The sequence below is a fragment of the Scyliorhinus torazame genome, chromosome 2 (assembly GCF_047496885.1).
Source record: "Scyliorhinus torazame isolate Kashiwa2021f chromosome 2, sScyTor2.1, whole genome shotgun sequence".
Taxonomy (NCBI): domain Eukaryota; kingdom Metazoa; phylum Chordata; class Chondrichthyes; order Carcharhiniformes; family Scyliorhinidae; genus Scyliorhinus; species Scyliorhinus torazame.
This window is the reverse complement of record NC_092708.1, coordinates 154,726,293-154,746,927: the sequence shown is the minus strand read 5'-3', so window position 1 is coordinate 154,746,927 and position 20,635 is coordinate 154,726,293. Positions and strand designations below refer to the sequence as shown.

Sequence of the window (20,635 nt, the reverse complement as noted above, 5' to 3'; positions counted from 1 at the left end):
ATTGGAAGGAGGGTGTAGGCCAGGAAGGAGGCTCAGTTACTAAGATTAAGACTGAGTATGTAATGAAAAAGGATGATCTGCGACCCCAACAAGCGGCAGAAATGGTAGTTTACCAGCTGGAGCCCCAATATTGTGACTTTGGGTGGGTGGATCAGCGAGGGGGAGGATATCAAACCCACCCAAAGGGACCCTCAGCTCCTTTTTATGGCCCACCGTATGCACCAACAGCTTTACAACCGCCGCCCCCTCTGAGGGGCCATTGGTCTACTGGGAGAAGAGGACGGGGCAGATATAGAGGGAGCAATGCATGTTTTAATTGCGGCCATACAGATCACTGGCAACAGGAATGCCCCTTTAAATGACAGGCAACAGAAGGAGGAGGTACCCACCAAGGGGAGGACAGATGAGGTACACTGACTTCTCCCATGCAAACCCTTTCCCAACACAGGATTGACTAGCTAATTTAGTCATAATGACTCTCCAATCGGACAGGGAACCTATTATCTCTCTGCAGATAGGAGATGAACATCACCCATTTGTAATCGAAACTGGAGCAGCCATGTCTTCTCTGCAATCAGAACTTCGCCTACCACTATCTGACCACACCCAGCATTTGTCGGGGTTCCAAGGACAAGTGTGTGAGTATCCTATTTCTGAACCTGTGACAGTCACTTACGAGAATAAGTCTGCAGATCATCAGTTTGTAGTGACTACTGGATTGGACTGTAACTTGTTGGCCCGAGATTTACTGTGTATCTTCCAGCTACAGCTAGAGTGCGGAGACGAGGGGGTAAAGGTTAAATCATGGAGGATGAGACAACAGTGCTATATTTCTATCACCCCCCCAGTGGTGGACGTTAGACATTGAACATTCACTGCATCACGTTACCCTGGCCTATGACAGAACCGGACAAAACAGGGAGTTGGAGGACAAATACCGGCCATTAATTGGGACCGAATGGCCAGTCAAAGTTACAGCCACAGTCACGGGAAAAGAAGGTACAGCCGATTTTGTTACAATACCACCACATTTATGGCCACAGTCAGCTTCAGTAAGCCCTCATATTACAGGTCAGGTCCACGACCAGTACCATGCCAGGGATTTGGGGCCTATGGTAAGGAGGGCAGTGGATCATTCAGATCCAACAGAGTACGCACTTCAAGTCACGCCAGACGGCACTGCCATAAAATATTTTGAGGTCCCTGAAACGATTAACACTCGACTGCAGCCCCGTCTATGGACAAATTAATCCGAGAGCTGTTGCAACAGGGTATTTTGGTCCCTTACCAATCAGAATGTAACACCCCCATACTTGCTGTGCCTAAACCAGCCAAGCCAGACCAGTACTGATTAGTACAGGATTTACGTTCAATCAATGCCATCGCACAGCCGTTACATGCTCTCACTCTCCAACAGGATATCACGGTGTATAGCTCCCACTTGGTCATCGCACTACTGAGGCAACTGCAGACTCAGCATCTTACCGCAGCTCGTCAGAATAGGTATGAGATATACCTTTTGAACAATCCACGTCTGACATTTAAACACTGTACCACTATCAATCCAGCCTGTTTTCTTAGTGGTCCCCCTGTCCATGAAGACGTACCTGGCCACGACTGTTTAGCCTTAAGGGATGATTTGAGTGATATTTCGTCAGAACAACCTGACATGATTATGTGTGGTCAAATATCCCACCGGGGTTTAGTTAATGACTTACTGCAGGCCCTCCCTATGCCCGCGCAGATTTTCGTCATTAAATGCGCTGCCCACACAAATGGTAAGACCCCATTTGACGTTGGTAATGAACAAGCAGATTGTGCAGCGCGGACAGCCGTGCAAATTCAGCAAGAGATGGTGCCTAAAATGTTAAGTCAGACTAAACGATCTACGATAAATATGTCTGCTTCTGACAAGTCAATGCCAACCATCCAAGACGTCATAAGGTTACAGGGGAACGCTCCTGAGAGTGATAAACAAATGTGGAAATGGTTAGGTTGTACATATGATTCTGTTTCCTCTTTATGGACCACGCCAGCACATCAGACTTGTATGTCTGATGTACTGGCTTTATGGGTCACTGAATGTGTACACTTTGCAACTCATTGTGGGGCTCGGGGGACTAGTGATTTGTTGCTGGACACTTGGTGGCACCCTGAAATGCAGGGGTTGGCCCAGAGTATCAGTAATCGGTGTTTGATTTGTCAGCAATATAACACCGGCAAAGGTATCACTTGTGGGATGGGGCAAACCCCGTTGCCCAGTGGTCCCTTTGAGAGAGACGACAAATGGATTACATTGAGTTGGAAAGGTGTCAATGTTATAAATATGTTTTGGTCATTGTGGATGGGTTCAGCAGATGGGTTGAGGCGTATCCGACTACCGATAATAAAGCTGCTACTGTGGTTAAAGTTCTGATGCGGGAAATCATTCCCCGGTACAGTATACCAGCTCAGTTGAGTTCTGATAACGGGCCTCATTTTCTTGGACAGATTAACCTGCCTCCCTTCCCCAGTGCTATTTTACAGGTGTGGAGCATGATGGGGTGGCTACGCACCGTCTGTGTGATATTCGGCCTCACCTCGCTTGGAGTGTTATTGGCGACGGACATGGAAAAGGGAAATATTATCTACATTTGTAACCCCAACCAAGCTACAAGGACAGTTCATTTATGCAAAGGTGATGTTCTTCACTGCCCCCATATACGAGGACATAGTATCGACTCATGGAAGGTCACCAAATTCAAGGAAAATGCAGGACTCATGAAGCAATTGCACCGGTCCCGGCGATGGGAAGGAAACGTTATATGGACATTGCCTTGTTTTTGGAGTAATGTAAATTTGATTTTGGATGTGTTAAGATTGGTGCGATAAAGGTAACATCAGACCGTCAGGAGAAGGTAGGAAGAGGTTGTGAGAGAGAGAGGGGGACTAGAGAGAGGACGGAGCGTGTGAGAAGGGGAGTACAGCTAGAATGTAGGTTATCAGGAGATACACTTAATTTAGTTAAAGGCCACACTGAGGAAAACCCGGGTAGTATGAATCTCTTCTACCAGATTTACCACCGCTTGTATGGCCACGGACGGGTTGTCTGCTACCCGAACCCCGCAGCGGTGTCTAGGTTATTTTCTGTTTCACCGCTTTGGGGCACTCCCCAAACGGTGGTTCATTGTCAGCGTTCCGAGTCACAGCCCGAGCAAGTCACTCTTCCTTACGATCCAGGTTCAGCACCACCGGCTATTTGCCTTCCCCTTCCTCGGGATAATTCCCACTCACAGTATGATAGGCTACAACGGTGGAGGGCGTATACACCTGCCACTTCACTCCCAATAGGGATTCCCGGTCGTACGAGAATTGTTTCAGCAGTGAAGGATACGGCTGTTTGCTGGTAGAGGTGGAAACGAATATAACATGTCTGTTCCCCACCTGTACGGACAGGAGGTGTCATATCACCCAGGCGTCTGGCAAATGCGTTTGTTACAACACCACTGGCGTTCTATTGAACGCCGGCCTCCAGCTCCTTTGTGGCTGGGCGAATGTCTCTCATATCACTGTTGGGACTAGGGCTTTCCGCATTGCTAGGCGGCCCGAATGGGCGTTTCGAAGCTGGATAAACTGGGTTACTGGGGGATCCCTACGCAACCGATACACTGATTGTGATGCTAGCCTGCACACGGAACAAGGATACTACTTTTTTTAAAAAATGGTACAGCAACTAATGTTTTGTCACCTCCATTTCCCCGCCAAATTGCTCTTGGGACTCTAGTCCCTATCACAGTCCCCTGCCCTTCGGCGTGGAAGCTGCATAATCAGTTAGCACGCCGGGCAGTCTCAGCTGAATTCTGCGAGAACTGGAAAAAACCTCAGGTTCTCGCACCCAACCGGGGCCCCTCAGCCCGGTGGGGAATTCGGAGCGTCTTGACACTGGGAGGTGTGGGGGGTTCCTTGGCTGTCAGCGATAGGAATTATTTTATTTGTGGCCTTACCATCTTGGGAAATGAAACCTTGGGAGCCGTTGGGGCAATAACCAAGGAATTGTCTCAGCTGCGGTTGTTTGCAATGCAGAACCGGTATGCTCTTGACTATCTTCTGGCCCGTGAGGGTGGGGTATGCGCCATAGTACAGGGCAAGTGTATCATGGGAGTTCAAGACTTAACCGCTAACATCACTAAATTTATGGATCGCATACGGGATCACCTGGACGGAATGTAGGACCCTGGCTCTTGGGGTAACTGGGGATTTGGAAGTTGGAAGGACTGTTTGATAAATATGGCCATGTATTTAGCAGTGGCTATTGGCTGCATCTTTGTGGGCCCAGCCATCCTTAAATGTGTGATGGGTAGAATGCGGGGTACACTGGAACAGATCAACGCCCCAAAAATCTTGGCTGTCAAAATCCATGAGGGTGCAGCAGATGAAGGGGGGCTACACCAGGAATTGGAAATGCAGCGACGGATCTTTTTAGATGAGGGACCGTAGCTATGGATTGGATAGTTCGGTTATCATGGAATGATAAAAGGAGGGAATGACGAATGTGATATAAAATAGTTACTTTAGAGGTATTAGTTACTGTAATATAGAGATAGTCCAGTCTCATTCTGGTGAGTTCACAGACAAAGGATTTCAGACCACATGGCAAAGCAAGGAGGAGGTTGGTCCACCAAAGGAGGAGAAAAGGATGCTGGGTAATAAGGGGGCCAGAGGAAGGGATGAGAAGTGAGCCAATCAGAATGTATGACCAGGTCAGGAGGGGTATAGGATGACCTATGGGAATCGTGTATGTGAAACTTGATACCATTTGAATTTATTTGCAGAAATCCCTTTGTCTCTTTGTTCATTCGCTTTCCGGGCTGTAGGAGACTAGATGTGTCTTATGCCTCTGTGAAATGAATCAGGCTTGCAAGCCAAATAAAATAACTAATGCTGTACCTGCAAATCCAGCTAAACTTTTATTGAGGCCAGACTGACGGGTAAAGAAATTTGATTTGTCAGCTTAGGGCCCAGATGAAGAGACATTTCTTCTCTCAAAGGGCTGCGAATTCTCTACCCAGCGTGTTCTGGATGTTCCATCATTGGATATATTTATGACTGAGATTTTCTGTCTTTCAAGGAATCTAGAGTTATGGGGAGAAGGAAGAAGGGAGAAAAGTAGTGTTGAGACAGAAGGTCACCCATGGTCAATGTTCAATGGTGGAGTAGGCTGGAGAGATCATATGATTGACTCCTGTTCCTATTTCTTATGTTCTTATATTGTTATGGGTCATTTTGTATACAGGGAGGGCTCAAGGTAGGATACCCCTCAGAAAGAGGTAGGCTACTGCTGCTCAGTAGTCATATATGATGTGGAGATGCCGGCGTTGGACTGGGGTGGGCACAGTAAGAAGTCTTACAACACCAGATTAAAGGCCAACAGGTTTATTTGTAATCACAAGCTATCGGAGCACAGCTCCTGCAGCAGTTGAGTGGTTCCAAATTAATCTGTTGGACTTTCACCTCATAATATATGGGCAGTGCTGCTGGAACATCTGAAAAGTAGGAGGCCATAAAATTCTTACAGTGCAGAAGGAGGCCATTCGGCCGATCAATCTGCACCGAAAGACTGAAAGAGCACCCCACCAAGGCTCACTCCTCTGCCCTATCCCTGTAACCCCACCTAACCTGCGCATCTTTGGAATGTGGGAGGAAACCAGATCACCCGAGGAAACCCATGCAGACAGTCAACCAAGGTCAGAATTGAACCCATGTCCCTGGCACTGTGAGAGAGCAGTGCTAACTACTCTGTCACCTTGCCACCCCACTTTAATTTAGCAAAAGAGTTCCGTTTGGATAGGGATTATTTTTATAATTTGTCTGATGCCAAACTAAAATAGCGTTTGAGGTCTGAGGGGAAGAAAATGTGCTCACTATAGGCTTCTCTCCCTCCAAAATCAGGGATTTTCTGTTGCTCCCCGAATGACTATTTCCAGCCCTCTCCTGGCAGTTCTACTGGAAGGGGAGGGGGGGGGGGGTGAAGGTGGAGGGGAGGGGGATTGGTATGAGTAGCAGACAACAGGCGGAGGTGTGGTGTAGTGGTAATGTTGCTGGATTTATAATCCTGAAGCCCAGGCTATTGCTCTGTGGACATGGGGTCAAATCCCATCATGACAGCTGTTGGAATTTAAATTCAATTTACTAATTAATTAGTTAATTAAAACACCTGAAATTGAAAGCTGCGGGGCAATCTTTGAGGGCCTATAACCCTTGCTAGTATTCCTGCTGCCGGCGGGGGCGCGCTGCACTGAAAAACGGGACTGGTGGGATGGAGAATCCCATCCTTAATGTCTGCTCGAATATGTCAATATCAATGATCTGTCAGGTGAAGGTAAAAGAATTCCTTTTTCTGTCTAGAAAATCTTTGAAGTTTTTTTTCACATTCAATTTAATTTCCGTTTAACGTTTTCTAGCTTCTGGGTATGCCAAGTAGCCTAAAAGTTTTCAACTGCCATGTTTACATTCAATTTTGCAGTGCATTACCTTTCACAAGCCATTTCATTATCAGGTCCAGGCTATTTAAAAGGAGGTGTTAGCTTTGTTTGCTTTTATAACTCTTCAGGATCCATTACCTTTTATAAGCCTCTTAATTGACACATCAAGGCTATTTAAAAGGAGGGATGAGCTTGGTTTGTTTTTATAGCTCTTAATGGTATATTACATCTGGGGCGTCATTCTCCGACCCCCCGCCGGGTCGGAGAATGGCCGTTGGCCGCCGTGAATCCCGCCCCGTTGAAGTCTCCGAAGGGAGAAAAGTCGGCGGGGCGTTAATGGCGCCGCTGCCGCGGAGAATGTCACGGGTCTGCGCAAGGCAGCCGATTTTCGGCCTGCCGATATTCTCCCTTCCGGATGGGCCGAAGTCCCGTCGACGTGATGACCGTTCACGTCGACGTCAATCAAACCTCCTTTTCATCGGCGTGACCCGGTGCTCCAGGCTCACGCCGACCAGCGAGGAGGTGAGTGACGGCCTAGGGGGTTGGCTCTGGGCAGGAAATGGCGTGGCCGCAGACTGATTGCGTGAGGAGAGGTGTGTCTCGGCTTGTGTGTGTGTGCGGCGGGGGGGGGTGGGTGGTTAGAGTAGGCTGGGCGTTCTGGGGGAGTGCCGGGAGGGGGTCTGTGCCGGGGTGGAGGTTGGGGGTTGTGGAGGGGGTCCGTGCCGGGGTGGAGGTTGGGGGGGGGGGTCCGTGCTGGGGTGGAGGTTGGGGGTTGGGGAGGGGGTCCGTGCCGGGGTGGAGGTTGGGGGGGGGGGTCCGTGTCGGGGTGGAGGTTGGGGGGGGTTCGTGCTGGGGTGGAGGTTGGGGGTTGGGGAGGGTGTCCGTGCCGGGGTGGGTGATGGGAGGGCAAATGAGTTGGCCCACCTGGCCAGGTGCCAGCCTCCAACAGTTGGACCCATGCGGTCCATGCCACCTGGCTGGGGGGAGGAGGGGATATGGGCAATGATGACATGTCGTCGTTCCCCTCCCCCCCACCAGGCCGTCATGTTTTCAGACCATCCAGCGATGTTGGCCGCCGTGGTGGCAGCCGCTCATGTCTATGTTGCCCTGGATGAGGAGGAGGAGGAGGAGGAGGAGGAGCGTGCCAGAGAGGCGGCGCAGGCTGCCGCAGAGGGGCAGGCGGCAGCCGCCCAGGCTGGAGGGACACCTGACCGACAGGACAAGGAGGGGGAGGAGGACGTCGTGGCCCCACGGCAACGGAGGCACCCGAGGGCGCCCCGTGTGTACCGGCCCCGGCAGTCATACCAGGACCTCACGGACCGGGAATGCAGGAGGAGACTCCGGATGAGCCGGGAAACCGTGGCACACATCTGCCACCTGCTGGCACACCTGTCACTGCGTGGCACTGGCGGGGGACACCCTCTCCCCGTGTCCGTCAAGGTTACGGTGGCCCTGAACTTTTATGCAACGGGGTCATTCCAGGCACCGAGTGGGGACCTGTCCGGCATATCGCAGACATCGGTGCATCGGTGCATCCGGGCAGTGACAGATGCCCTTTATGCCATGGCGCACCGCTACATCCGCTTCCCCGTGGACCGGGCCAGCCAAGATGCCCGGGCCATGGGCTTCTCTGCCGTTGCCGGGTTCCCCATGGTCCAGGGCGCGATCGATGGGATGCACGTCGCCGTGCGGCCACCTGCAGAGAACAGGGCCGTGTTCACTAATAGGAAGGGGACCTATTCAATGAACGTACAGGTGGTCTGCGACCACCGCATGATGATCCTGCACGTCTGCGCCCGTCACCCAGGCAGTGTACACGACTCATTCGTGTTGTCGCGGTCATCCATCCCCGGCATGTACGAGGGTCGCCATCACCGGCTGAGGGGCTGGTTGCTGGGCGACAGGGGCTACCCATTGCGATCGTGGCTGATGACGCCTATACGGAGGCCACGCAATGAGGCGGAGAACCGCTACAATGATGCCCATGTAGCGACAAGGGGAGTGATTGAGAGGTGCTTTGGCGTGCTGAAAATGCGTTTCAGGTGCCTGGACCTCTCTGGGGGCGCCCTCCAGTATCGGTCAGATAGGGTCGGCCGCATCATTGTGGTGTGCTGCGTCCTGCACAACATAGCCCAGCAGAGGGGCGATGTGCCGCAGGCAGAGGAGGGCGGAGTGGAGGAGCAGCAGGAAGAGGCCCAGTCCTCCCCAGATGAGGGGGATGGGGGCAATGGTCAGGGCAGACGGGGTAGACACAGGCGGGTGGCTGTCCACCGTTACCGGCTGGCCCAGCGGGCACGGGGCAGACTGATAGACGCACGCTTCACTGACTAGATGGGCGTGGGAATCGGGTAGTATGGCCACAGACTGCACACCATGACAACAGCCGACCACCCACACCCCCCACCCATCCACCCACCCAGCACCCTCACCCCCCTCCCCAACCTCACACACCCCACCCGCATGCACACCACCCCCCCACCCCCAATTGCCGATCCACCGGCGGCACAACGGGCCGGGCTCACCCAGTTGCGGGTGGACGCGTGTCTATCGCAGGCCATGGAGGATGATGACAACCCGCCTCCGATGAGCTCCTGGCTCTACATCGTTGGACTATGTCTGACCCATGGCCACAGTACCACCATCCACCCGGACCATCCCTGCATGCGGCTGTGACACTGCAGCGCACGGTCCCGTCCTCTGCCCGGGGGATGTTGATGGCGGCCCAGGGGGAAGGGGGCAGACTCACCTGGGGCTGAGGTAAGACCACCCGTCAGACACACACTTGCGCTCAACGTACATGACACGCCCACACACTTTGGACAGAGCACAAAGGCAGCTTCGGTAGGTGTAACATTGACTTTAATAACCAAAGGAGTTCATGCACGTGCCCTAGCCCCTAAAACTCATCTGTGCCCTGCACCCATGCCAACTTACTCAGTGTCTAATTGTTTGGCCTTACGGGCCCTTTGACTACGTCTACGTGGTTCCCCAGACGGTACAGCAGAACTGGAGGTGGACTCCTGTGATTCCTGCTCTCTGACACCGGATCCCTTTGGCGGCCGTTTCCTGAGGCGTCCTGGCCTAGATGGGCCAGGCTGCGGCCCGGGCGACTGGGATGGCGAGCTGCCAGCCTGTCCTGCCCGTTGCCCACCCGATGCACCTGGGACGGAAGGGGGGGAGTCCGAGGTGTCGCGGTGTACCGGGACCTCCCCTACAGAGGGAGCCGGGACGGACCACACCACCTCCTCCTCCCTCGGGGTGCCCGATGGCCCCCAGGCCTCTACATGGGTGGGGGATGCGAACGGACTGGCCATCCGACGCGCCCCCGACATCTGGCGCTGCCAGTCCTGGAGGCCCGTGCTGGTATCGACAGGGGTCTGCAGGTTTGCAGCCATGGAGCCCAGGGGGTTGTCGAACCCTGTCTGCGACAGTGCGACGCCAGCTCGCACATGGCCACTGGCGCCGATGCCCTCAGCGATGGCCTGCTGAGACTGGGCCATGGCCTGCAGAGACTGGGCCATGGCCTGCAGAGACTGGGCTATGGCCTGCTGAGACTGGGCCATGGCCTGCTGAGACTGGGCCATGGCCTGCTGAGACTGGGCTATGGCGTTGAGCGCCTCTGCCATCTGGCGCTGGCACTGGCTCATGGCCGCCTGTGAGAGGGCAGCCATTTCCTGGGCCACAGACGCCGCCTGCACGGAAGGCCCCAGGCCTCGCAAACCGTTCCCCATGTCTGACACCGTCGCACCCATTGCCTCCACCGCGGACGCCACCCGTGCGGTGTCAGCCTGGGTGGCACGCATGACCGGGACCACTCCCAGCTCCTGGACGCGGGTGGGCTCCTCCACCTGCGACCGCAGCCGCCGCAAGCCACCCGTCACCCTATTCGCTCGTCTCCGTGTCGGTGGTTGCATCGGATCTATGTGTGGGTGTGGTAACTGCAGGAACCCGGGATCCATCTGGGCGGCAGATGTTCGCTTGGCCTGGGCTGCCCTCCGACCGCCCGGTCCCTCTGCTGCTCCTACCTCCACCTGCTGTACCGGGACGGCTGTGTTGTGCGCACCAGTGAGTGTACCAGACGCCTCATCACTAAAGTGCCCAACCGAGGTGAGTGTTTCTGCGATGGTGGAGGGTGTTGGTGACAGCAGTGGCGTTGTGTCGTGCTCTTCGTCCCACTCTGAGTCCATGGCACTTTGGGGTGGGGGTTCGTCTCCACCCATCCACTCTGAGTCACTGTCCGGTATTTCGTCTTCCCGGGTAGGGGTGTCCTGGGTAGTGCTGTCCCGGGTAGTGGTGTCCCGGGTAGTGCTGTCCCGGGTAGGGGTGTCCTGGGTAGTGGTGTCCCGGGTAGGGGTGTCCTGGATAGTGGTGTCCTGGGTCGTGGTGTCCTGGCTCGGATGTGACGGGGGCCTGTGGCTGCCCCCCTCATCGCTGGGTGGTCGCTCCCGCACGTGACGGGGGTGTCGTCTCCCTGTTGCTCCAGGTCTCTCCGTCTCCCGTGGTGTGCGAGGGGCATCCTGCGGGCGTCGCATGCTGGAGGGTGCGGGTCTCTCCGTCTCCCGTGGTCTCCGAGGGGCATCCTGCGGGCGTCGCATGCTGGAGGGTGCGGGTCTCTCCGTCTCCCGTCGTCTCCGAGGGGCATCCTGCGGGCGTCGCATGCTGGAGGGTGCGGGTCTCTCCGTCTCCTGTGGTCTCCGAGGGGCATCCTGCGGGCGTCGCATGCTGGAGGGTGCGGGTCTCTCCGTCTCCCGTGGTCTCCGAGGGGCATCCTGCGGGCGTCGCATGCTGGAGGGTGCGGGTCTCTCCGTCTCCTGTGGTCTCCGAGGGGCATCCTGCGGGCGGTCTGCATCTGCGGGGATGGGTGCCTGGACGTTTGGTCCTGCGATACACAATGAAGCATGCATGGTTAGACATCAGGCAGTGATCAGGTGATACGGGGGAGGGGGATATAGGGGAGGGGGGATATGGGGACGGGCTGTTGGTGGCTCACTTGCTCGTGGGGCCCCGACCTCTGCATCAGCAACCTCCCGGTCCTCAGGTCCGCCAGCCAGTTCCAGGGCCCTTTCCTCGTGTACGGTCAGTGGCCTCTCATCAGCGGGCCCTCCTCCAGTCCTCACATGCTACCTATTGTTGTGTGCGCGCTTCTCCTGTGGGGGGGGGGGGGGGGGGTGTGGTGGTAGGGGTAAAAGGCAACAGTGTTAGGCAGGTATATGAATGCACGCCATCGGTTGCGCGTGCATTGCAGAGGTTAAGGTTAGGGCTGGATTCACTTGGGGATATGGGGGATATGGGGGAGGGGGGATATGGGGGAGGGGGGATATGGGGGAGGGGGGATATGGGGGAGGGGGGATATGGGGGATATGGGGGAGGGGGGATATGGGGCAGGGGGGATATGGGGGATATGGGGGAGGGGGGATATGGGGGAGGGGGGATATGGGGGAGGGGGGATATGGGGGAGGGGGGATATGGGGGAGGGGCGATATGGGGGATATGGGGAGGGGGGGATATGGGGGATATGGGGAGGCTCACCCTGCCTGCTCTGACGAGGTCGTTCACCTTCTTGTGGCACTGGGTGCCTGTCCGTGGTGTTAGGGCCACAGCGGTGATGGCCTCTGCCACCTCCCTCCACAGACGCCGGCTGTGGCGTGGGGCAACTCTGCGGCCGTGCCCGGGATACAGGGCGTCCCTCCTCTGCTCCACCGCGTCCAGGAGCGCCTCCACATCGCGTGACTCGAACCTCGGGGCTGAGCGACGGCCAGCCATCAAGTCGGGTGTTGCGGTCGGGTGTTCCGGTCGGGTGGGGGGGAGCTGCGCGGCCTTATGAGCCGTCACGCCGTGCAGCGCGTATGACGCTGCACGGCGTGAACCACTGCGTAAGCGCGGATCCTGTTACGTCGCTGCTAGCCCATTTCGGGCCGCAGACTATCGACCCATTTTTATGACGTGACGCAAGTGGGATTTGCGCCGTTTCTTGCGCCGATCGGCGGAGTTTCCGCCGATAACGGAGAATTTCGCCCCTGAAGTGCTTCCACTTTTGCGCAGGTGTTTCTGACCGCAGCTGTTTCAAATAAGCTTTTTTCTTTGATCAGAAGTACTTCGTAGAAAGAGCAGGTGTTGTTTCTAACCACACTTTTTTTCTGCTGGTGTTTTCTCTGTTCTGAAGTCTTTCCTAGAAAGGTCAGATGCAAGGTTGCCACTGCCAGGGTGGCAAGGGGCAGTGCCATGTTGGCACTGCCAAGGGAGTGGCCTGTAAGGAGGACTGAGAGGGGCCTGAAGCAGGGGCCATTGGCGAACCCATAATTGGGTGTTCGCGTCTTGGGCGGGAGGACCTAGCCAACGATTGCCGAGGGAGGGAGGGCTTGTCAACGATTGTGGGAGAGCTGTAGTGTTACTCTGAGGTTGGCGCGCCCTTTAAAAAGGATGCTCCGATCTCTAAGGATCCGGCCTTGCCAGCTTCTTCGGGTCACACTGCATGAATCACCCTGGCTCCAAAATAATTTCTACATGTAGGTGGTTTGCGATCCGGATCGTGCCATTCCACCCAGTGAGAATTGCACCTTGTTTCCCACCGGAGACCACATTTGGAGGTATTTTGGGAGAATTCTGCCCCTGGCCTCAGTCATGATGGCCATGAAACTTATGTTGATTGTCACCAAAAATCCACCATTGTTTTCTCTAAAGAATCTTAGTTTCAATAATGCCCACATTGCATGAAAAAATATGAAAGCACGGCAAAGAAATGGAATGGCTTTTCCTGTCTGTGTCATTCCATCCTTTAGGTGAAGATGGTAGTGGTTCTCCGAGCTGGAGTAGAAAGAGGAAAATAGAGGCCGGCATGTGCAGTGCGACCTCACTGCACCAATTATCCTATTTAAGGTGCCAGAAAATCCTTCTGTTACATATTGAATCAACCTATAAGAGTAAGATTTAAATATAGAGGACCTCATTGGCTCATGTTCGAGCCTCCTGATTGGTGCAGTATTTCTACAGTTCCTGATTAATGGCCGTAGTGTCTGTGGATGTCTCTGATGAGGTCAGCATTTATTATTCATCCCTAATAGCCTTTGAGAGATGGTGCTGAGATGCCTTCGTGAACCTCTGCAGAGTGTGTGGTGGAGCTACATCCCCAATGCTATGAGGTAGGGGATTCCAAGGTTTTGATGAATCGCTGATGAACGAAAGTGATATGTAGTCATGAGAATGTGTGAGTGGAGAGAAACTTGGAGATGGTGGTGTTGCCATGCACTTTCTGCAATTGTCCTGTGGGAGATGCTGTTACAGGAGATGGTCACTGCCTGACACTTCCAGGTTGCAAATATTGGGCTACATTTTCTGGCCCTGCCCACCGGAGGAATCATCCGGTCCTGCTGGTGGCGATCCCCCGATTCCCCCACCACCCCCCCCACACACAATGGGTTCCTGCAAAACACTGTTGACATTGGTGGGATTGGGAGATCCCACCATTGGCCAATGGCCATCTACCTCCGTCACCCCAGTTATCAGCCCATGCCTGCATGTTGTCCTGGTCTTGTTCCTTGTGGGCACAGACTGCTTCACTATCTGAGCAACGGCAAATCAGCAGCGAGCATCCTCACTTCCCACCTTATGCTAGAAGGAAAGTCATTAATAAAACAGCCGAAGATGGTTGGGCCTAGGGCAGCATCCTGAGGAACTCTTACAATGATGCCTGCCGACCACCACAACCATCTGTGTGTTCTGTATGATTCCAGTCAGTGGAGATTTGTCCCCCTGATTCCGTTTGATTTCAGTTTTACTGGAGCTCCCTGATGCTACACTCAGTGAAAAGCTCCCTTTGTATAAAAGGTAGTCACTCTTACCTTTTGGCCGGAATACAACTCTTTTATTCATGATTAGCTCTAGACTGAAATCAGGTCAGGAGCTGAGTTGTCCTGGACGAATCCAAACTGGTCATCGGTGAGCAGGTTATTGTTGAGCCTGATAGCATTGTCAATGACAACTTGAACCACTTTGTTGATAATTCAACATAGACTGATGAATGTTAATTGACCAGAATTGATTTGCCCTGCCTTTTATAGACAGGCTATACTAGGCCATTTTGCTTTTACATTGTTCAGCAGATGCCAGTGTTGTAGCTGTACTGGAACAGCTTGGCTAAGGGACTAGATCTAGAACACAAGTCTTCATATTACAGTCAGGGCTCAGTCTTTGCTTTCTCCAGTGGATGTCATTTTCCAACCCCACCCCGCATCTTTTTATTGCAATGGCGGAAGCGTCTTGCCACTAGCTGCCAGCGGGATCTTCTAACTCTATGTCAATGTCTATGCCATTCTGCATGGCACACCCCTCCCTCTCCGGGGAACCCACCATGGGCGGATGCACATTGTGAAAGGTAATTCTCACTTTTAACAATCTTTTTAAGAGGGACGACAGCCAGAACAGCAGAAGACCCTGCCAGCAGGAAGGGCCATTAATTCCCACTCACCGCTTCCTTTTTTTTTGTCCAGTTTTTTTCAGTTATACCTAAGTTACTTTCTTCATTGTTCTTGACCTGAGCTAATTCCAAAGATGTCTCACAAAGAGGAACCAACACGGGGGGGGGGAAAGTGTCAGAAGCTATTAACCATTGAAAAATTTCTTACTTCAGTCCCTATAGCCCAGATTGCACAGACACAGAAACAAAGCAGTCAATCTTAATTTCCCCGTCGAATGCTTGTCAGAGGAACAGTAATGCATTAAACAGCTCATCCACTGTCTGTTTTCCTCACAGTCCCTCCACCTTCCCATGTCCTTCAGCAATGCTTCAGCTCGAAGCTGCCATGGCTCAGCTTCCTTATTGCTGGCTTTTACTTTCCCCTCACTCTCCCATCCCCACACTTTCTGCTGAGCCTTGGCCTTACTTAATAGTACAGAGAGGTCTTTGTAGCAGCAGTTTAATAGTTTGTCTCTCCGTTGGAAGGCTTCATTTAATGGATATTTTCTCATCACCATTCCCGTGCGGGCAACAGGCTTTTATTGCATCACACTTTATGAAAGATAATTCTCACTTACTACATGCTTTTTAATAGAGAAGACTGTCTGAACAGCAGCGAGAGAACGACAATGGATACTGACCAGCCACCCCCCCCCCCCCCCCCCCCCAAATTAATATTCTTACCTCTAATGAGGAGGAGCTCTGCAGATCCTGGGGATGGACGCCAATCAGAGACAACAGGTAGGAGGGTAGATTTGTGCAAGACTATTGCTTCATTTCTTTTCAAGAAGAAGCAAAGGTCCACATCATCCAATCCTGCCACCAGCACTGGAACTACTCCCCCCCAAGAACCGGCACAAAGGAATTCATCTTGAGGGAGTTAGAGAGTAAATCAGAGGAGTAATGCATACGGCATGAATTAGCAGGAATAACTGCTGGGTGAATTATGAGAGGGAAGACAATGCTCACTGAGGGTCAGTAGTTGTTGTTACTTTGCTGAGCAGTCCGGGTTTCTTCTTTTAAAAAAGAATTATAAGGTGTCATGATGCTTTGTTACAGATGGTGGATTGAGCAGCTCCAGGGCTCTCTAGAGTACAGGCCCCCATGACAGAGTCCATCCTGCAAGGAGGCTGAGACAGTTGCAAAGTGGAGATGGCTGTCCTCTCTGATTTCCAGATGATTGGGGCCCAGTCAAAGACTTTGAAACTATCGGCCCAGAACTTCCAGTCAGCATTAATGGTGAGCACATTGACCACATCCAAGGGTCCGTGCACAACACGGGAGAAGATCATTGGGCACAAAAAAAGATGGAAGAAGAGAGGACACACACCCTTTTCATCACAGTAGATGTTATATTCAGGTAAGCTTTTAAAGGCCCAGGTCTTGAGGTAAGTGAGTGAGACAGTGAATAGGCAAGGGGAGAATGGGTTTGTGAGTGAATGGGTGAGTGGATGAAGTGAGTGGGTGGGTGTGTGGATGAGGTGGGTCAGTTGGTTGAGTGGGCTGGATGTAATCGCGTGATCGAGTGGTTGGGGGAGAATCAGTGGTCATAGGGTAGTTGAGTGGGGGTAGTTGTCGTCTCGGGTTGCACAAATTTTGTGGCATGGTTAGTGGAAATCAATCCATTTGAAGTTTTGTCTTCCTGGACAATTGCAGCGTATGTTGTCAGGACTTCCGTCTCTCCCAGTTTCAGACCTTCTCTCAAGATCTGCAGACTGGGAGATTTGGACCATTATATTGTTACAATCAGATTGAAGAATGGTTCCCCTATCTTTCTACCCCTTCTTTCACACCAGCACGTTTTTAGTTAAGAGAATATACTTGCCAATTCAGTGGGTGCTTAACTGTTTAAGTGCTGTGGCAATAAAGACAAACACAGACATGGGCGCGATTTCCGCCCTGCTTGACACCCAGCACCAATCTCGTTGCGACGCAAGCATCGCAAAAGATGCCCAAATCGAACTTGCACAAGTCACCCGACCCGTGGCACCCAGTGCAATCTGGATCACGTCCTCGCTGGACATGATCCAGATAATCACGTTTAAATGAACCATTAGGCTTGATGCGATCATCAATTCACTAAGAGACACATTGAGAAGTAAACCGTGGTTTTAATCAGCTTACAACTGAGCCTGCCTGTGACCGGTACAACAATGAATGCGGCCCCGCAGGTCAGCTGCCTTTATACTTCCTGTAAGGGGTGGAGCCATGGGCGAGCCCATACATGCCCCGACATATCCCCCTGTGGGTGAAGCCGTACAATGGCCCATAGGTGGAGCCCACAGGTTTAAACACATAACGTACCACGATACAGCAGTAACGTGATATCACAGTGCACTGGTGAATTAACAGTAGTTCCATTCACCACAAGGCTCATTTGAAGATACGCAGCCTAGTTGAGGCCACATTCTCCCAGTGCCTAGGAATCATTGGTCCTACCGGCAAGGCCTCACCCAGAAATTGATTCGTAATGGTTTCCACAAATGGAGACCAGGCTTGATGACCACTCTGGGCGTCTCGGAGGTGATTAGAATCCCCTCCCCCCCGGGTTATTGGGGACAGGGCAACTCCCTGGCATGTCCCCTGGCACCTGGGCACCCTGGCAGTACCAACCTGGCATTGTGAGTATGCCAAGATGGGAGTGCCAGGTTGCCCATGTGCAAGATTGGCACTGCCATAGGTCGAATCCCGAGGGGGGGCTTTGCCTGTGAAAGGGGGGATTTTTTGGGGGGGGCGAAGGGGGATTATGAAGGGGCAGCACTGAGAAAGACCCCAGCATTCAATGGCACTTTGCTATTTTTCTTGGCCTTGCAGAGGAACTCTTTCGACGCGATCATCCGGCCTCGTTACACTCGCGTTCAAACATAACGAGGCCAGTGAATAGCGGGAGAGGCCAAAAATGGGAACCCCACTGGGCACCAAACAGTTTGCGATGGTCCGGCCCACTCCCGTTGTCGATTACGGAATCCTGCCATAGCGTGGCGAGAAACCAATTATCACCACTTTAGCCCCATTTCTATACAAGTAATGGGAGCCACACGTCATCCAACGGCCTCCTGTCGTTCACTGGCCTCCCCAGCAAGTGCTCACACTGGCGCCGATTAGTTCTCCTTTTAAAAAATGTGAACCTGGCGGAAGGGCTTCTGCGGGGAGCTGAGGAGGGGAGTAGCCATCTTTTCTCACAGACAAAGAGCCCGGGAGTGCTGGGCCCTGTGCTCGGTGGTGGACAGTGGACCCTCAGCTGGGGGTGGAGGGACCCTCTGCAGGGGTGGGCAGCCATGGAAGGGTGGAGGTGGTGCTGGGGGGGGGGGGGGGGGGATAGGGGGGCAACCGCTCGCTGCACCTCCATGCCAATCCCTAGATCATGTGTACCCATTCTGGGGCTGACCCTTGCCCCTTCCTGTCTGCCCCAGACCACCCATAATCCCCACTGGCTGCTAAGGCCTCTGGCTGTGCAGCTGAAGGCTATGGTTAATAGGGAATTGGCATTCATGGTTAAGTGAGCACTTCACACAACCCAAGTGTAGCATGCGGGAGTCATTGATGGCTCCCAAACAGACCGTGATGCCTGGGCACTGCAGGAGGCAACACCACACATGCAGCAACCGACATCCAGAAGCCCATGAGATGGGGCACAGCTCCAGCGACATGACCATGGCCGGAGGTTGGGTGAGTGTCATGGGGAGGGGGCCAGCACCCGGTCTGGGTGGTGTTGTGAGCGGGTGCCCGGGGTATAGGGTCTGGGGCCGGGTGAGGGGGCCCGGTGAGGGGGGCCCGCTGTGGCCGGGTGTGCATGGGCAGGACGTTCCGGGTAGGGGAGGACCAGTGGGGGAACGGAATGTCCCGGGGTGAGAGCCACCACTGTTTGTTGGTCTAACACCCTCTCCTAATGCCTTACAGATACTGAACTCTGCGGCAGGGATGTTGGATGCAGAAATTGCCCTAGTGATGCTGGTGCTATGTGATGTGACCAGATGCTGGAGAAGGGGGCAGAAGCAGCAACGTCTGCAGGTGCTCGAGGCAGCGGCCCATGTGCCGGACCCCGATTCATACCCTGAGGACCCGCCCACTCATCAGGCCAGGGAGGGACCCTGAAGGGGAGTCCCTCGATGCACCAGGGTGTACAGGCACTGCCTGTTATTCGAACAAATAATGGACAGAGCGTGCCGCAGGAGGCTCCACCTGAACAAGGAGAGGGTGCGACACCTGTTCCATATTCTCACGGACTTGGCACCACATGAAGGAGGAGGACACCTGCTCCCAGTGGCCGTCAACGTTTATGCCAAGGGATCATTCCAGGTCTCGAGCGGGGACCTGTGTGGTATCTCGCAGGCCACAGCCCACAGCTGCATCCGGCAGGTTACGAAAGCCCTGTATTCCTGGGCAGATGCCATTTATGACATGGACAGGCCCAATAGGATGCCCAGGCAGCAGGTTTCTCCACCATCACCGGAATGCCAAGGTCCAGGGAGTCATAGATGTCACGCACGTTGACCTGCACATGACAGGCCATCTGGGGGTGCCTATGCTAACCGAAAGGGATTCCATTCCCTCAACATACAACTCGCGTGCGACCACCATTTGCAGATAATTCACGTGTGTGCCCCCTTCCCGGGGACAGCTGCATCCAGGGGCAGTCGGTCATCCCCGACCTCTAGGGGACCACCCCAGGAGGGGCGGCTGGCTCTTGGGGGATAAGGGATATCCGTATGGATGCCAGTATGGAGGCCGTAGACTAAAGCGGAGACCCGGTACAACAATGCAGCCACCCGGACTGTCATTGAGCGATGCGTCAGACTCCTCAAGATGCGGATCCAATGCTTTTTCCGCTCCGGAGGTGCACTACAGTACACCGCTCGGGGGGGTCGCCTGCTTTATTGTGGTCTGCTGTGTCCTCCACAACCTCGCACAGCAGCGAGCTGGAGGTTGGTGAAGAGGAACATGTGGCCACCTCGGAGGAGGAGGAGGACATGGATGAGAATGGGGATGATGAGGATGCCCCAGGCCAGCATCGACTGGAGGACGAGGCCCGGGGAGGAACCTGAGGCCCAGTCGGAGGTTGCAGGGCATACGACGGTGGTGAGGGCCTTACACTGGCCCAATTCACCCAGGAAGTGACCTGGTCCATCCTTTCATTCTTACCCACCACCAACCCCATTTCCCACCCTCCAGGTATGTGTCACACCACTCCAGGGTGATGGGACTGTGTCGGCACTGTCGGTCACTATCGAGGGCAGGAAGGTTATGATAACCCGCAGAGAGCTGGGGGCTGGTGCTGCTCAATCTATGTCATAATCTGACCCCTGTTGTCTGCTGAGTGCTCGCTCATACCCATCACTTGCACGCGGCAAAGCATTGCGGAAGAATGTGACAGAAGCTTCCTACTGGTTGTGCACAAGGGTGTTTTTGGTCAATATATGCCCCCACTCTCTCGATGGTGCCTCCCCCCCCATACCTCACCCCCCAGCCACCCCTGACCTCCTATCTACCTCGCCCCCCACGCCCACTGCCCCCAGTGATCCTAGATGTGTTTTGCCCTTCGAGCTCCACCACTATATCTAGTTGTGTCCCCAGGATGCACAACAGGGGTGGAGGCAGCTGGCTGGTTACCTCATCCCAGGCAGCACTGGCTGCCTTGTGGCGCACTTTCTTGGACCCTCGGGGGAACAGGGCATCCCTCCTGGTCTCTGCCCCGTCCAGGAGCCTCCCCAGGTCAGCGTCC

The 20,635-nt window shown here is 53.9% G+C and overlaps 1 long non-coding RNA gene across 1 annotated transcript in view; it reads left to right on the top strand.

The window, feature by feature from the left end:
- Positions 1-20,635, top strand: part of LOC140392874 (uncharacterized) — a 69,049-nt gene that overhangs the window by 7,652 nt on the left and 40,762 nt on the right. The window contains exon 2 of the long non-coding RNA XR_011935446.1: positions 15,973-16,273. This is a non-coding gene — a long non-coding RNA (uncharacterized lncRNA). The remainder of the gene's footprint in view (positions 1-15,972; positions 16,274-20,635) is intronic.